Here is a 15,633-nt window from a genome sequence, read left to right as displayed (position 1 = left end):
TCCACTATTAGAAGCATGGATGAAAAAGTCTTTGACTATACCATTTCTAAGTCTGTTGTTAACACACTAAATGATTTTTCAAACTACAGATTAAATCTAACTTGACAAAATCCCTGTAGAGTTACTTGGGGGAAAAAAAAAACAAGTGGACTCAGGTACATGCCTACACATGCCAACAGTTTGCTTAAACATTAATTCTTCAGATAGGATCAAAATTCTTTATCTTCGAGCTGCAGCATGTATAGAAGGGGCAGCATTGCAACCTTTATTAGCACAAGGTAAGAATCTGAATGAACTTTTAAAAAACTAGTACCTTGAACCAAAAATTTTACCAAAGATGAACTCTAAAATACATATTTTTTGAAAGTTGGACTTAAGTGTTGCTTAAATAAACAAAAATAGAGGATAAATTTAATATTCTACCATCTAATATTTTTAAAGCAATGGTTATGTCATCATCAACAGGTAAAATGCACCTAATTTGGGTCTTTTGACACCTCTTGTTTTAAGTTTATTGTATGATAAAGTTCTTCACAGTTTAAAATATTGTGAAGAAATATATTCATGTATAACTATTCACATACAATGTACACATACTATGTATTTGATGCATCCATAAACTCTGAATATGTGTGTATCATCAGGATACCCCACACATATGCAAGAAACCCTGAATAGATTGATGTGGACTGTGAAATGGTTTCCCAGAAATGCTCAGAAATAACAAGTTATTATTCATTATGATGAATAATTATAATAAATTTTTTTACCTTATTTACATAGTGCCTATCTCCCAAGAGGTAAATATGCTTTTATAGACATTTTTAGCATCTCCATGAGGCAGGGCATTAGGGACACTATAAATTCTCATTTTCCACAACCAAGTAAATTGCCCAGGATCATTAAGTTTAACAGTGGCAGAGTAAAATACAAAAAAGGAGAACTCCTAGCTCCCCAAATCTCCAATTACCAGTCTTTTGGTGACACCAAAACTTCCAACATTCAACAGTACTTCCACCACAAAGGATTAATTTCAAAGTCTTATATTTGGGATTGTGTTTTTGGTTTTGGCAGATGAAAAAGTCTAACATTCAGTGTGATTATAATTCAGTGTAACTTCTCCAGTTTAAGTGTGACACAGCTGATTGGTCTATTGGGAAGATGCAGTCCATATCTAATCACGGCTGTAGAGTTCTCAATCCAAACAGCTATTGGTTGATTACAGAGATAGCCTACAATCTTGTACTGTCTTAAAGGTCTTTTCTTTCTCCATGTATGATACACACACATAAATAAGCTAAATGCACAAAATATACAGTTAGTATCAGTTCATGTTCAAATAAACAAAGGCCTTAAGGGTGAACTTTAAAGGCCAAGAGCTCCTCAGAGTGCATGTTATTTAAAGATCGAAAATCTGGCAATTTTAGAAGTAGTTTTGTAAAAATAGAGGCCTCGTTTGGATGGTTTTTCATTATTAAGGTCCTTAGTGCACGGATGAGGGTTTCCTGCAAAGCCTCCACAGAGTTGACATTTTCTATCCCAGATTGGTCTGCAGATACCAGGACAACTGCTGTAAACAAACTCATCTCTTCATCACTCAGCTGGAGGGCATTTAGCTTCTCACTAAATTCAAACAGTTTAGCAGATCCCCTGCTCCCATTGAGTGTAAGTCATCCACACTATACTTCTTTCCACTTAAAAAGGTGACCATACGCTCCTTCGTATCAAACAATGATGCAAACCGTACCATCAAAACCTCAAAAGTTCCAGCCTTTAAAAGGTTGACCTGGTCATGCTGAGAGAGATCCCTGAACCCAGGAATAAGCTTTGCAAATTCCACCACTTCTTTCACTGCTGGTGTGAAACTCATCGAAAATTCTTCCCAGATTTCATGCCCCGATTTATGTGGATCCACATATGGAGACTTACTCATTGGACAAACTGTTTGAGTATAAGCATTGGAGAAGTTCATACAATGTCCATTTGCCATACAAATGGCATGCCCATTGGGGTAATGCATTATGTTCCTCCCTTTGTACTGTCCATTGACACTGAGATGTTGCTGGCTTTCACAAGGAAAATGGCTGTTCAGCCCATTGCCACAATGGTCATGATTTAAATTTTATTGGTCCATGTTCTTGGGAATCCGTTCTCCCCTCTGGGGCTGCATGCTCTCAGCTGAGTTTTCTCACTGCTTTTGATTATACATAAAAGTATCCTTGTGCACTCTGGTCACCATGCCAATCACTTCTTCCTTTGCAAAATCAGAAGAGGAAGAAGGCAAGCTTTTGATGTTTTCTTGCTCCAGCTGGGGCTTGGGTCAAAGCTGTTCTTGGGCAGGTAAGGCTGTCTGTTCATGATGTTCAATTAATGTATCATTCTGCAAGTGACTACTAAACTGGCTGTTCATCATGGCCTTCATCGCACTTTGCATTTCAATTAGCATCCTCTGTTTCTCACGCTTACGAATACAACCAAATCAAACAGCATCTCTTGACATCCCCACAGATAGACACTTTTTGAATCGACACTGCTGATGTGAGACCTAACTAACTCCATTTTAAAGTTTGACTCCATCTTAAATATAAGACAGTAAAGTGGCCTTGACATAAATTCCACTTCACTGAAGTCAACTATTCCCCTAGTCTCCTTTGTGCCCATAAACTAATGATAAAATGTCCTTGCTGTGGGACAACAGATAAAAGAGACACAGCTCCTAACTCAATCCTCTGTCTGCCCAGAAAACAGATGCTCCCGAGCCCATTATCTATAGAACACTCTGTCAATGTGCTGATTGTTCCTTTTTCCTATAAACTCTACATGTAGCCACCCCTCAACCCCCCATGCTTGCTAAATATCAACCAATCATGTAACTGCTAAATGGAACATCCCCAAACCTTGCGGTAGCCACAATAAAAACCCTGCTGATTTGAAATTCGGGGCTCTCAATCCTGACCTGCTGCATCGGTGATGGTTGAGTGCCCCTGCTCGAGCTTGAATAAACGACCCTCGTGTGTTTACATCGGAATCAGCTCCTTGGTGGTCTTTGGGGACTTCGTGATCTGGGCACAACACTGACACCTGTTCCGATTCATCCTCATTATGGAACAGTTTTCATTCTTCAGGCACTTCTTGTACTGGATGTTTTGCTGAATACTTCTCCGAAAGAAACCCTTACAGCCTTCACAAGCATGAACTCCATAGTGGAATCCTGACGGCACATCCCCACAGACTTTACACAGTAGGACCATGCCAATGAATTTTGTCACACCACTATGACTCTTTGTCATCCCAGGAGCACTTGACTTGCTTGTCTTCATAGAACAATCTACTCAATCATTCTTCAGGATGCCTTCTATATTGGAGAGATCACCATTCTTGTGATTACCATTGACATCAGAATTAGAGCTATTTGGAGAAGATGGAACAGAAGAGGAGGAGGACTGGAAACTGTTTTCAGAACCCTCACTATGGCAAGAGGCAGGGCTAGAGGCTGAGCTGGAAGAGCTGATATAGGCAATCACACCTCCTGCATTCACCTCCATGGTGCCGTCTGGGAGGGGCCAGGGCCGCCCGCCTGTATCCATACATTTGTGGTTTTTTGTTTATTTGTTTTCCGCCAGCAGTGCCCAGCATATGTTTAGGAACAGAGGAGCAGGTCCCAAAGTTAAGTTGACCCAAAGTTAGAGTTTCTCCAGAGTAGTGTAATGGAAGGACAAGTGGTCCAAGGAGTTCAGGGTACTGGTTATCCCCAAAATAACTGAGTCCATGGGCCACTGAGAATAAACCGGATAGGTAAGGAAGTGAAGGTCTGAAAGGCATAAAAAAGAATGGATGAGGGAACTTGAAATTGAAGAACAGGTGTAGCTGAGAAATTCTAGGGGATGACAAGCTCAAGGACTGTGGTTAAATGGCAACAAAGGAAGCAAACTCACAAAGGTTAATGAAGTTAGGAAGAACCATGAAGCTAAGGCTTTGAAAGGTCATCCATATGGACATAGAAGTCACCCTGGATGGTGGAAGGACCTGCGCTAAGAAGGATACCATGAGTCATGAAAATCTTGCTGCTGTAACAAGAACTCCAGTGTTTCAATGGCTTACCACAGTGGAAATCTGTTCTTCACGTATGTCACAATCAAACTCAAGTTGCAGCTGTCCTCTGAGCAGAGATACAGAGATTGGGGCTCCTTCCGTGAACAGCTCTGCTGTGTTGAAGTGATTCGCTTTTAACTAAGATCACCCTGATACAAAATGTAGGAAAGGTAGCACGAAAAGGATAATACCATCTCATTGAGGAATATGGACACAAAAAAATTTTAAGGACCAGCAGAAGAAAGAAAGAAAGAAACAAAGAAAGGAAGGAAAGAAGGAAAGAAGAAAGAAGGAAAGAAAGAAGACAAGGCCCAGTAGAGGTTATTTTAGGAAAGAAAGCAAAAGGTATGCATATGTGGGCCTGGTTGAACTGGATGGAATGGAAACATTTGCTTGCTCAACATTCTACAGCTTATCTAAACATTCGTATATCATAAAGTTAGAAATATTGGTGCTCCACTTGAACAGTCAACAATGAGATAAATCTGTGAAGACATTCTGTAAATTGAAATGCACTCTGTAGGAGTGAGGAATTTTTGAGCACAAAGAGCCCCACGCTGGGATTGTTTAGGACATGATATGATCTCTCTTCTCTTGAACCTTACCACCTGGAAAGGAAAGATAAACCATGAAAAGATGCACACGGCATTAAGTGGGGAAGGCCTAAGAGAGGTAAAGACAGTATGTGTTTAGATGTGACAGGGAGAGAAGATAATATCCAGACATTGCCTATTGTAGAGGAAACTAAATTATTTCATTTTCTTCTGGGAACAGAAAGGTGGCCTTTTTCAGTCCTCACTGCACCAGGGAAAGATAAGTGACTGAACTCCGGTCCCTAGAATTTGTGCACAAGTGATGTGACCTGCTTTAGCCTCTTTTCTATTTGTGCTAAGAATAAACAAATGTCAATATTATCCAAAAACGCAAATTGCTTTTCAATTGCCTGTTTTCTTAATTTAATCCTTCTTTTAAACCTTTATTGTGTGTCTGTTTACAAGCCAGCATTTTGCCTTTATAGAGTGTGCATTTCAGTTGATACATAAGCTCTACACATTTTTCCATTTTATTTTTATTTTAAAAACTCACTCTTGGATTTATTAATTCAACCAAATTTGTCTTCAATTCATTCACATATCTCTTTAGCCTTATAATTTTCTTGTTCCCCTTTTCATAAGTTTTTAAAAACATTGTTTCTGAGTTTCTTACATTGACTTTTTCTTCTTTTTATTTAGTAATGAAAATATTTAAGGATTTGGTCAAGCCACTTCATGGATACATTTAAAGCTGTTAAATTAATTTTATACTTTTGTGTTGACATTCTTGAGCTTTTCCAATTCTGTGACTTGTGAAGTGGGTCTATTCAAGTTAGAAAGCCATCCATAGCAGTTCTACAGACCACAGGAAGAACACAGACTAGTTTTAAATGTTTCAGAGCCATTGAAAAGAAATGAAATACATTATTTTTTTTAACTGTCTGATCAGTATCCACTATGCGTGATGAAAAATATTTTACAGATAAGTTTTTATTATATGTTATTTTTATGTAATGAGCTGATTTTAGAGCCAATTCTCCTGTGAGATTCAAAATTATTTATTTGAGTATAGCCATTATTGTTTAGCATGTATTTTTAGATATACCACCATCATTACCATCAGTCTAAATGTTGTGTTCTATGGTTTTGATTTCTTTGAATTTATATGAATTGATGTTAAATATCAGTTCACCTGATTCCTTATTTCTGAAAAATCCCAGGTTCTAGGAAGTGTTAAACACTTTTCTGGCTTCCAAATCTGTGTTCGATAATTGATTACAGAAACACACGTACAACCTTACAAATTGTCACACTAACTTTATTGATCTGCCCTATGAGTGTTACAGGTTAATTATTCACTGAGTTATGCATCTTTATCCTCTCAGACCACTGATATGAAAGTCTCAGAGAAAATGATCATAATCTGAATGTTACAAAAATCCCCAGTCCTATCCATGTCTATTGACTCACAGTCCTCCTTCAATCAAAGCTATTAAGCCAGAAGAAAGTTAGAGAAAGCTGAGAATACCAGACCCAGGTTTTTGAATGAATTGGTTTGGTTTGAACATTGCATTAGTAGTCATGGGGAATCACTTATCCCTTCAGATCATCCCCCTTTTGTGGATATTGATTCACTGATAAGGCCCCCTAAAAAGTCAATGTTACGATGGAAAGTCTAGGATGTGGAGTCCATCAGTAACGCCACACACCACTAATGGCCTTTGTGTAAAGTTCTCAGGCCCTTTTTCTTGAGAAGTGCAGATTATGGTATTCACTTCTGTGAGGATTATGTGAAGTAACAGAATGTAAAGCATTTGATCCTATACATTCATAACTCATCATAAAAGCCATTATTATATTAGTGCTTTATAAGTTACGAAGAGTTTTTACCTCTAGCTGCTAATTTGTTGCTTCCCCAGTCCCTGAGCTCCCTTCCAGTGATTGGTTGCCAGCCCCAGATCATTCAGCAAAGAAATCTTGGTTACTACCAAATCCCCATCCCCTAGTGCAATGCCTGCCACATGGAAAGAACTTAGAAAATTTGTGGGAAGTTACCAAACAATTAGATTCTGAATTCAGGTCATGGGTTCTTCCTTATGTCCTCACAGTGTTGTTGGGAGACTCAAATGAGAAACTTGAAAGGGTTTTGCAAACTGCTATGCGAGCTATCACATGTCGGTCATGGTGTGGGGTGTATAGGAGGAGGCCCCTTACGCTGAGTGACCTTAAATCCTAATGGCAAACAGAACCACAGACACAGCAAGCAGCCTCACTTCACTGCCCTGAAAAACTTGTCTGTGGTTACAGTTTAGGTAGGGCAGGACAGGCCCTTGCCTAATCTCTATTCACCCAGAGCTCATGAAAGAAGCTTCAATCTCAGAACTCTGTAGGATTCCCCAGGTTAACATGGCCTTTACTCATTTAAAATGACTGAAAAAGGGCCGGGGATTTAGCTCAGTGGTTTCCCTGCCTGCTGCACAAGCGCAAGGACCAGAGTTTGATCCCCAGTTCCAAAACAAAAAACAAAAAAAAACCACAATAAAATGTCTGAAAAGGAGGGAAGATATTGAACTTGGGTAGCATTAAGGTCTCCACCCATCCCACCTCTCAGCTACAGATAGGCTTGCAGGAACTGTCTCTTCATCTCCTTAGGTGAAGTATCATTTGAGAAGCAATGGATGGATCAATGGTCTAGCATAGTAGAATTGTGGACTTGTGCCTTTGTTTCCCTTAAAGTTTAGAACAAATTATCTCCTGTGACATGACCTCAGGAAGTAACTCACACTGACCCAGCAATTACTTTGTACCAAGCCCTGTTCTTGATACTTTATATGTGAGGTGAGTGTGATACCTATCTCTATTTTATAGATGAGAAACTGAAGCACAGAGATGTTAGATGATTTGCCTAAGGTTGGCTGTCTAGTATGAAATTTCCAATCCTAGTTAGGAAGCCCTGAGTTTTGGCTTCAGAATGTATATTCTGGAACTGAACTTTTCTCAGAAATGAAGACATTCTTCTGAATCTCGTAATTATAGCTAGATGATTTGGGTACCTAATTGTATGCATGGCTTCATACTGATTGCATAGATTATATTTCAGTCACTTCCAGGGTTCCTCATGATTAGCATTGTGTAAGTAGCAGGATCTGATATACAGTGTAGGCACTCTAACAACTTAGGTATCATGACTGCAACTAAGTGAAACATAACTTTGCACAAAGCTGAATTAGTCAAAATTCCTCCCAAGGGAATCAAGACAGCTTTCAGAATATAGTAGAGCTCCATATGGTTGAATTCTATATCCACAGATTCAAAAATATTTAGGAAAAAAATAGTATCTACTGAACAAGTACAGACTTTTTTCTTGTCATTGTTCCTTAAATAATACAGTATAATGATAGCTGCTTACATAGCATTTACAATTATAATGGATATTAGAAGCAACCTAGAGGTAACTAAAGCACACCGGGGTAGGGTGGGGATAGGTTATATACAAATGTTACACCATTTTATGAGAGGGACTTGAGCAGCCTTAAATTTTGGTATCCAAGAAGTGTCCTGGATGTGAGGCTATCTGGGTGCAACATCTGTCATTCCATTGATTGCCGGGGTTGACTCAGCTGATCTGGCTGGCTAGGTGGGTGTCTCCTTCCTCACTGCTCCATGTGCGTCCCTCCCCAAGCTGTGCACTGGGTCGAAGAGTATGACCACCCCCAATAGAGGAGGACCATTTTCTTGGTACAGGGTATACGAGTAGCTGCATTCCCTTGCTAGAACCTCCAAACAAGCTCTCAAGGTCCAAGAATTGTCCTGAAACCAGTCCCCCAAGAATATTGAAAACAAGCTGCAAATCATAAAAGACTTTAGAATTTGAAAGAGATCTTAAAAGTTACATCATTCAACTCTATGTGACTAGGTGACTCATCCAAGGCTCCACTGGTAGAGCCAGAATTTGAATCTAAAGGCCTAAAATTCCCAGTTTCAAGTGTAGAGCTCTGTATCATAAGGCTTTCTTTCCTTTGCAATAAGCTTTTTCATTCCTTGCCCTCCTCCAGGGCCTTCTGTATTAGAGAGATAGAAATAATTGAGACATTTCTCTCAGTGTGAGCTGAGCAAAATGGATAAAAGAGCTTCCCAAGGTCACTTCTCACTTTAAGACTATGTCTTTTCTTAGTTCCTTCTATTAGTGATCAGATAAAAAATTCAGATATGCATCAAGAACTGCAAAGGGTCTGTGGTTTCATTCTGACTACAAGCTAATAGTTAACCTAATATGATTTTAGGGATGCCAATAAAAGACACAAGACTCCTAGGCCATGCAAAAAAGATATTTTTTTTCACAGCAATATTAGCACTCAGAAGAGCCCTTTCTTTCTTTCTTTCTTTCTTTCTTTCTTTCTTTCTTTCTTTCTTTCTTTCTTTCTTTCTTTCTTTCTTTCTTTCTTTCTTTCTTTCTCTCTTTCTTTCTTTCTTTCCAATTCACCAAGCCCTGACATCTGTAGAGCAATAAGAAAAAGGACAGATGATACTTGTACATCCAATGTGTTGGGTGAAAAGAGAGTAAATTTGACTTGAATCTTTTATAATGGGCAGTGCACATACATGTTCTTTGCTCCAAAAAGAGATATTATGTTTTTTGTACAGGACAGCAGACATACCTGTCTTTTGCTCCAGAGGGAAATAGCATCTGTATTTGTCAAGGTTGTTTTCTTTGCAAGCATTCTTGCAAACACAGTCCTTAAAAAAGGGCTATCAGTGCTTCTGCAAGATGTTCTGAAATGCTGAAAGACTTAGAAAATTATCTCTCAACAATATAAATCTATGAAAAACCAGCTGTATTCAAGGTGCCAAATGATATGCTATTTTTCTATTTTAAAGTTCCTCAGGTAACCGAACTACTTGAAATATCAGACACCAATTTCATATCGTTTCAGTAAGATTTGCAATAAGAAGGCTGATTTTTTTATGCATTCCAGCAAAAAAAACCCCAATATTGAGGGGAGCATTATGATTTTATTTTCTTAAGTTCTTTTATTGGTACATTTTAGGTATACAATTCATTTACATTTATCATTGGGTGTTTGTACCTGTACATGATGTATCTTGGTGCTTATTTTTTCCCCATTACTTGTGCGCCCTTCACCCCCTCCACCCTTCCCTATTTACATAGATTTCATTTCCATTTTTTTTCTTTTCTCATAGTTTTTCCTTTCACTCCCTTCCTTTCCCCTTCCCCTTCTTTCACCCCTTCATCTTTGGACCTTTTTTCCTATTTCAAATTATCAATTATTCATTTTAATCATTTTAACCCTTGTTTACACTTTCAGTTTCTCACACTAGAGAAACTATTTGGTATTTACACATGTGTGTCCTATTTATTTCACTTAAGAGTATGACCTCGATATGCATCCATTTAGCTACAAATGATTCTAGTTTCTCATTCTTTATGCCTGAGTAGTACTCCATTTTATAAAGAAACCACATCTTCTTTATCCAGTTTCCAGTTGATGGGCACTTGGGCTGTTTCCAAGCTTTAGCTATTACAAACTATGCTGCTATGAACATGGGTGCACATATATCACTGTGGTATGACTCTTTTAATTCTTTGGGGAAGATACCCAGCAGGGGAATACTTGGGTCAAATGGGACCTCTAGCCCTAGTTCTTTGAGGTATCTCCATATTGATTACCACAGTGTTTGCACCAGTCTACACTCCCACCAGCAGTGGAGCAGGGTTCCTTTTCCCTACAGCCCCGCCAGCATTTGTTATTGGTTGATTTCATGATAGCAGCCATTCTTTCTATGGTGAGGTGGAATCTCAGTGTTGTTTTCATCTACATCTCTTGAATGACCACTGATGTTGAACATTTTTTCATATATTTGTTTGCTGCTTCTACTTCTTTGTCTGAGAAATGTCTGTTCATTTCAGATGCCCAGTTTTGAATTGGGTTTTTGAATTTGGGGGGTCTGATTTTATTCAATTCTTTATATATTCTAGATAGTAGTCCTTTGTTTGAGGTACAGATGCTAAAACTTTTTTCCCATATTGTAGGTTGTCTCTTAGCTCTGTTTGTGGTTTCTTTTGCAGTGCAGAAGCTTTTTAATAAGATGAGATCCCAGTTGTTGATTCTTTGTGCTAGTTCCTGTGCTACTGAGGTTTTGTTCATGAAGTCTTTTCCTATGCCAATGTCTTCAAGAGTTCTACCTAACTTATCTTCCAACAAGTTTAGTATTTCGGTTTTAATATTTAGATCTTTAATCCATTTCAATTTTAGTTTAGTGCATGGTGATAGGTATGGGTCTAGTTTTAATCTTCGGCAGGTTGAAATCCAGTTTTTCCAACACCATTTATTAAATAGGCTATCTTCCCTCCAATGAGGATGGTTGGCTCCTTTGTCAAAGATGAGGTGGCTGAGTATGTCTGGAGTTGGTTCTGCATCTTCTAATCTATTCCACTGATCCTCAGGTCTGTTCTTTTGCCAGTACCATGCTGTTTTTAATCACAGTAGCCATTTAGTATAGTTTCATGTTGGGGATTGTGATACCCCCAGCTATGTCTCTGTTGCTTACAATTGCTTTAGCTATTCTAGGTCTCTTATGGTTCCAAAAGAATTTTTGGATTGTTTTCTCTTGTTCTGTGAAGTATATTGTTGGAATTTCAATTGGCATTGAATTGAATCTATATAGCAGTTTTGGAAGTATGACCATTTTCACTATATTGGTTCTTCCTACCCAGGAGCAAGGGATGTCTTTCCATTTTCTCATATCCTCTTTGATCTCTTTTTTCAGAGTGCTGTAGTTTTCAGTGTAGAAGTCTTTTGCTTCCTTTGTTAGATTGATTCCTAGATATTTCATTTTTTTGAATGCTATTATAAAAGGAAGTGTTTCCCCAATTTCTCTCTCAGTGAGTCTGTTATTTGTGTACAAGAAGGCTATTGTTTTTTGATTGTTGACCTTGTATCCAGCTACTCGACTGACTCTGTCAATTAAGGCTAGAAGTCTTTTGTTGGAATTTTGTGGGTCTTCTATGTAAAGTGTCAAATCATCAGCAAATAATGACAGTTTAACTTCTTCCTTTCCTATCTTTATTCATTTTATTTCTTTCTCTTTTCTAATTGCTGTGGCTAAGAGCACTATGATTTTTAAAAACAATTAAGTATTTAATTCTTCCAGAAAAAGAAAGAATACTTTCTTTAACATGAAAGTGTTCACAAAATATTTTCTTACTTGGGAAGTGAAATGCACAAGGAGGATCAGTAGTTACCCAATTTCTCAGCAGCAGCATGAACAGCAGGTGTTTTCAAGTACAATACATAACTGGAAGGTGTTTTCTTGGTGTTATATAAAAATAACTCCAATAATATGGTAACAGTTTGGGTTGATACAGTTTTTCTTTATGATAAGAGAAAAAGGGCCACTGTAACCGCCCCCCACCCCCCCACCCCCAGTGCTGAGGAGGTGAATCTTCTGGGCAGCCATACCACTGACCCCAGAGCCAAGCAGGTGTGCCGGGGTGGAGCCAGCAGCACACATCACCCCCACCCCTTGAAATGAGAAGACATGTAAACAAGTCACAAAAACCAGACTCCCAGATCACCTAAAGCAACCCCAAAGGGAAAAGAGATGGAACAATCAGATACTCAACCACTTGGACTCCCTGAAATGGCAACAAAAGAGGATCTGGAAAAAATGATATCAGAAATAATTTCTCACATAACAGCAGAGATTGTGCCCATAGTGCAAGACGTGATTAATAAATCTAGAGAGGACACAGATAAAAAAATAGAGGAGCTGAGGAACATGATGGAATCCCAACATAGGAAAGAAATGGTATCCATAAAACAGATGCAAATAGATTTCCAGGAGATTAAAAACTCCACTGAAAGTTTATGCAGCATGGGCCACCCTATCACTTCTCCCAGCACAGAGGAAATTTCTTCCAGACCATAAAACAGATGCAAACAGATTTCTAGGAGATTAAAAACTCCATTGAAAGTCTACACAGCAGAATGAGCCAATGTGAGAACAAAATTTCAGATATACAAGATAAGATTGCAACTAGTGACCAGGAAAAGAAAAACTGCTTTAAAATTGTAAGGGACCATGAGGAATCAATCCAGCAGCTGCTAGATGATGCAAAGAAGCATAACATAAGACTGATTGGAGTCAATGAAGAAAGAGGAGAGAGTGCAGATGACATAAAAAACTGTTCACTGAAGTGATGGCAGAAAACTTCCCAAGCAGGGGAAAAGAACTTGACATACAGAAAAGTGAGGCATATAGGACTCCAACTAGCATTGATCAAAAGAAATCTACACATAGGCATGTAATTGTTAAGATTCCAGAAACCGAATGGAAGAACAAAATTCTACAAGCAGTTAGAGAAAAGAAACAAATCACATACAAAGGAAAGCTCATCAGAATCACATCAGACTTCTCAATGTAAACCCTCAAGGCAAAAAGAGCTTGGAGTGATGTATTGCAAGCCCTAAAGGAAAACAGCCTCCAACCCAGATTGATGTACCCTGCAAAACTATCTTTCAAAATTGATGGAGAAATGAGATACTTTCATGATAAAGAGCAGCTCAGGAATTTCATGAATACCAAACCAGCACTCCAAAAAATTTTAAACAGTATCCTAGGAAAAGACAATGATGATCACAAGCTCAGGAAGCCCAGCAGAATGAATTCGTTGGGTGCCATGAGAAATTAAATGCAAAGGAGGAGAATCCAACAAAAAGAAAAGGTCATAACAATGATAAGTCAATACGTATCAGTTATAATCATCAATGTTAATGGTCTCAATTCAGCAATCAAAAGAAATAGACTGGCAGAATGGGTCAAGAAGCAAGATCCAACAATATGCTGAATACAAGAAACACACTTAATTCAAAAAGAAACTCATAGACTGAAAGTCAAGGGATGGAAAACAATAGTCCATGTGACAGGAACCCCATAAAAAGCAGGAGTAGCTATCCTCTTTGCAGATCAAGTGGATTTCAAACCAACACTGATTAAGAGAGACGAAGAAGGACACTACATCCTTGTAAAGGGAACAATCCAAGAGGAAGAGATGACAATCATAAATATCTATACACCAAACACTAGTGCACCCAACTATATAAAACAAATACTAACAGACATGAAAAGTCATACAAGCAGTAATACAATAGTAGTGGGGGACCTCAATACCCCACTGTCACAAATAGATAGATCAAATAGACAAAAAAATAAGTAATGAAATATTAGAACTCAATCAAACTCTTGAACAAATGAACTTAACAGATGTTTACAAAGTGTTCCACCCTACAAAATCAGAGTACATATTCTTTCCAGCTGCACATGGGTCATTCTCCAAAATAGACAATATACCCGCACATAGAACATGTTTAAGTTAGTCCAAAGGAACTGAAGTTATCTCCTGTATATTATCAGACCATAGTGTGATGAAATTGGAGATCAAGAGCAAAAAGAAACTGTAAAAATTTCATAAACACATGGAAGTTGAACAACACACTTCTGAATAACCAATGGGTCACAGAGGAAATTAAAGAAGAAATCAGACAGTACCTTCAATTAAATGACAATGACAATACAATATATTGGAATCTATGGGACACAATGAAAGCAGTCTTACGAGGGAAATTCACAGCAGTGAATACTCATATTAGGAAAACCGAGCGAGCTCAATTAAACAACTTGATGCTGAATCTCAAGCTTCTAGAAAAAGAAGAGCAGGGCAAACCCAAAGCTCATACAAGGGAGGAAATTTTGAAGATCATAGTAGAAATCAATGCAATAGAGACTAAGAATGATACAAAAAAATTAATGAAGCCAAGAGTTGGTTCTTCAAAAGAATAAACAAAATTGACAAACCCTTAGCCAACCTTATCAGAAAAAGGAAAGAAAAGGCCCAAATCCATGGAATTAGGATTGAAAAGGATGAAATTACAATGGACCCATCAGAAATCCAGAGGATCATCAATACCTACTACCAGAACCTATACGCCAATAAGATGAAAAACACAGAAGAAATGGACAGATTCCTAGATACATATGAATTACCGAAGTTGAATGAAGACCTAAAAATTCTAAACGACCCAATATCAATCAATGAAATTGAAAACGTAATTAAAAACATCAACTAAGAAAAGGCCGGGTCCTGATGGCTTCACTGCTGAATTCTACAAGACATTTAGAGAGGAACTACTGCCACTGCTGTTTAAACTCTTCAATGAAATTGAAAGGGAAGCAATACTCCCAAATTCATTCCTGGAAGCAAGCATCACCTTGATCCCCAAAGCAGAGAAAGACCCAACCGAAAAAGAAAACTATAGGCCAATCTCACTAATGAACATAGATGCAAAAATCCTTAATAAGATAATGGCAAACAGAATGCAGAAGATCATACACCCTGATCAAGTGGGATTCATCCCAGGGATACAGGGATGGTTCAACATACACAAATCAATCAATGTAATACACTATATCAATAGAGCCAAGGACAAAAACCATATGATTATCTCCATAGACACAGAAAAAGCATTTGACAAAGTCCAACATGCATTTATGATAAAAACCCTAAAAAAATTGGAATAGACAGTCTCTACCTCAAACCGATACAAGCCATCTATGAAAAACCAACAGTCAATATCACACTAAATGGTCAAAAACTGAAATCCTTCCACCCAAAGTCAGGAACAAGACAAGGATGTCCACTATCACCACTCCTGTTCAATATGATTTTGGAAACATTAGCCATGGCAATTAGACAAGAGAAAGAAATAGAAGGAATAAAGATGGGAAATAAAGAAGTCAAATTGTCATTATTTGCAGATGACATGATACTCTATATAGAAAACCCCAAGAACTCCACCAAAAGTCTTCTAGACTTAATAACCAAATTCAGTCAAGTAGCTGGATACAAGGTCAACACACAAAAATCATTAGCTTTCCTCTACACAAACAACAGACTCACTGAGAGAGAAATGGGGCAAATCATTGTTTT

The 15,633-nt window shown here is 38.1% G+C and overlaps 1 pseudogene; it reads right to left on the bottom strand.

The window, feature by feature from the left end:
• Window positions 1-1,314: 1,314 nt before the first annotated feature.
• On the bottom strand, window positions 1,315-2,461 carry LOC101720156 (nuclear receptor subfamily 1 group D member 2 pseudogene; annotated as a pseudogene).
• Window positions 2,462-15,633: the final 13,172 nt, after the last annotated feature.

The sequence above is a fragment of the Heterocephalus glaber genome, unplaced genomic scaffold (genome assembly GCF_053883595.1).
Source record: "Heterocephalus glaber isolate CG9 unplaced genomic scaffold, H.glaber_assembly_v1.0 deba00001733, whole genome shotgun sequence".
Lineage (NCBI taxonomy): Eukaryota > Metazoa > Chordata > Mammalia > Rodentia > Bathyergidae > Heterocephalus > Heterocephalus glaber.
This window is presented reverse-complemented; position numbering and strand designations above follow the sequence as displayed.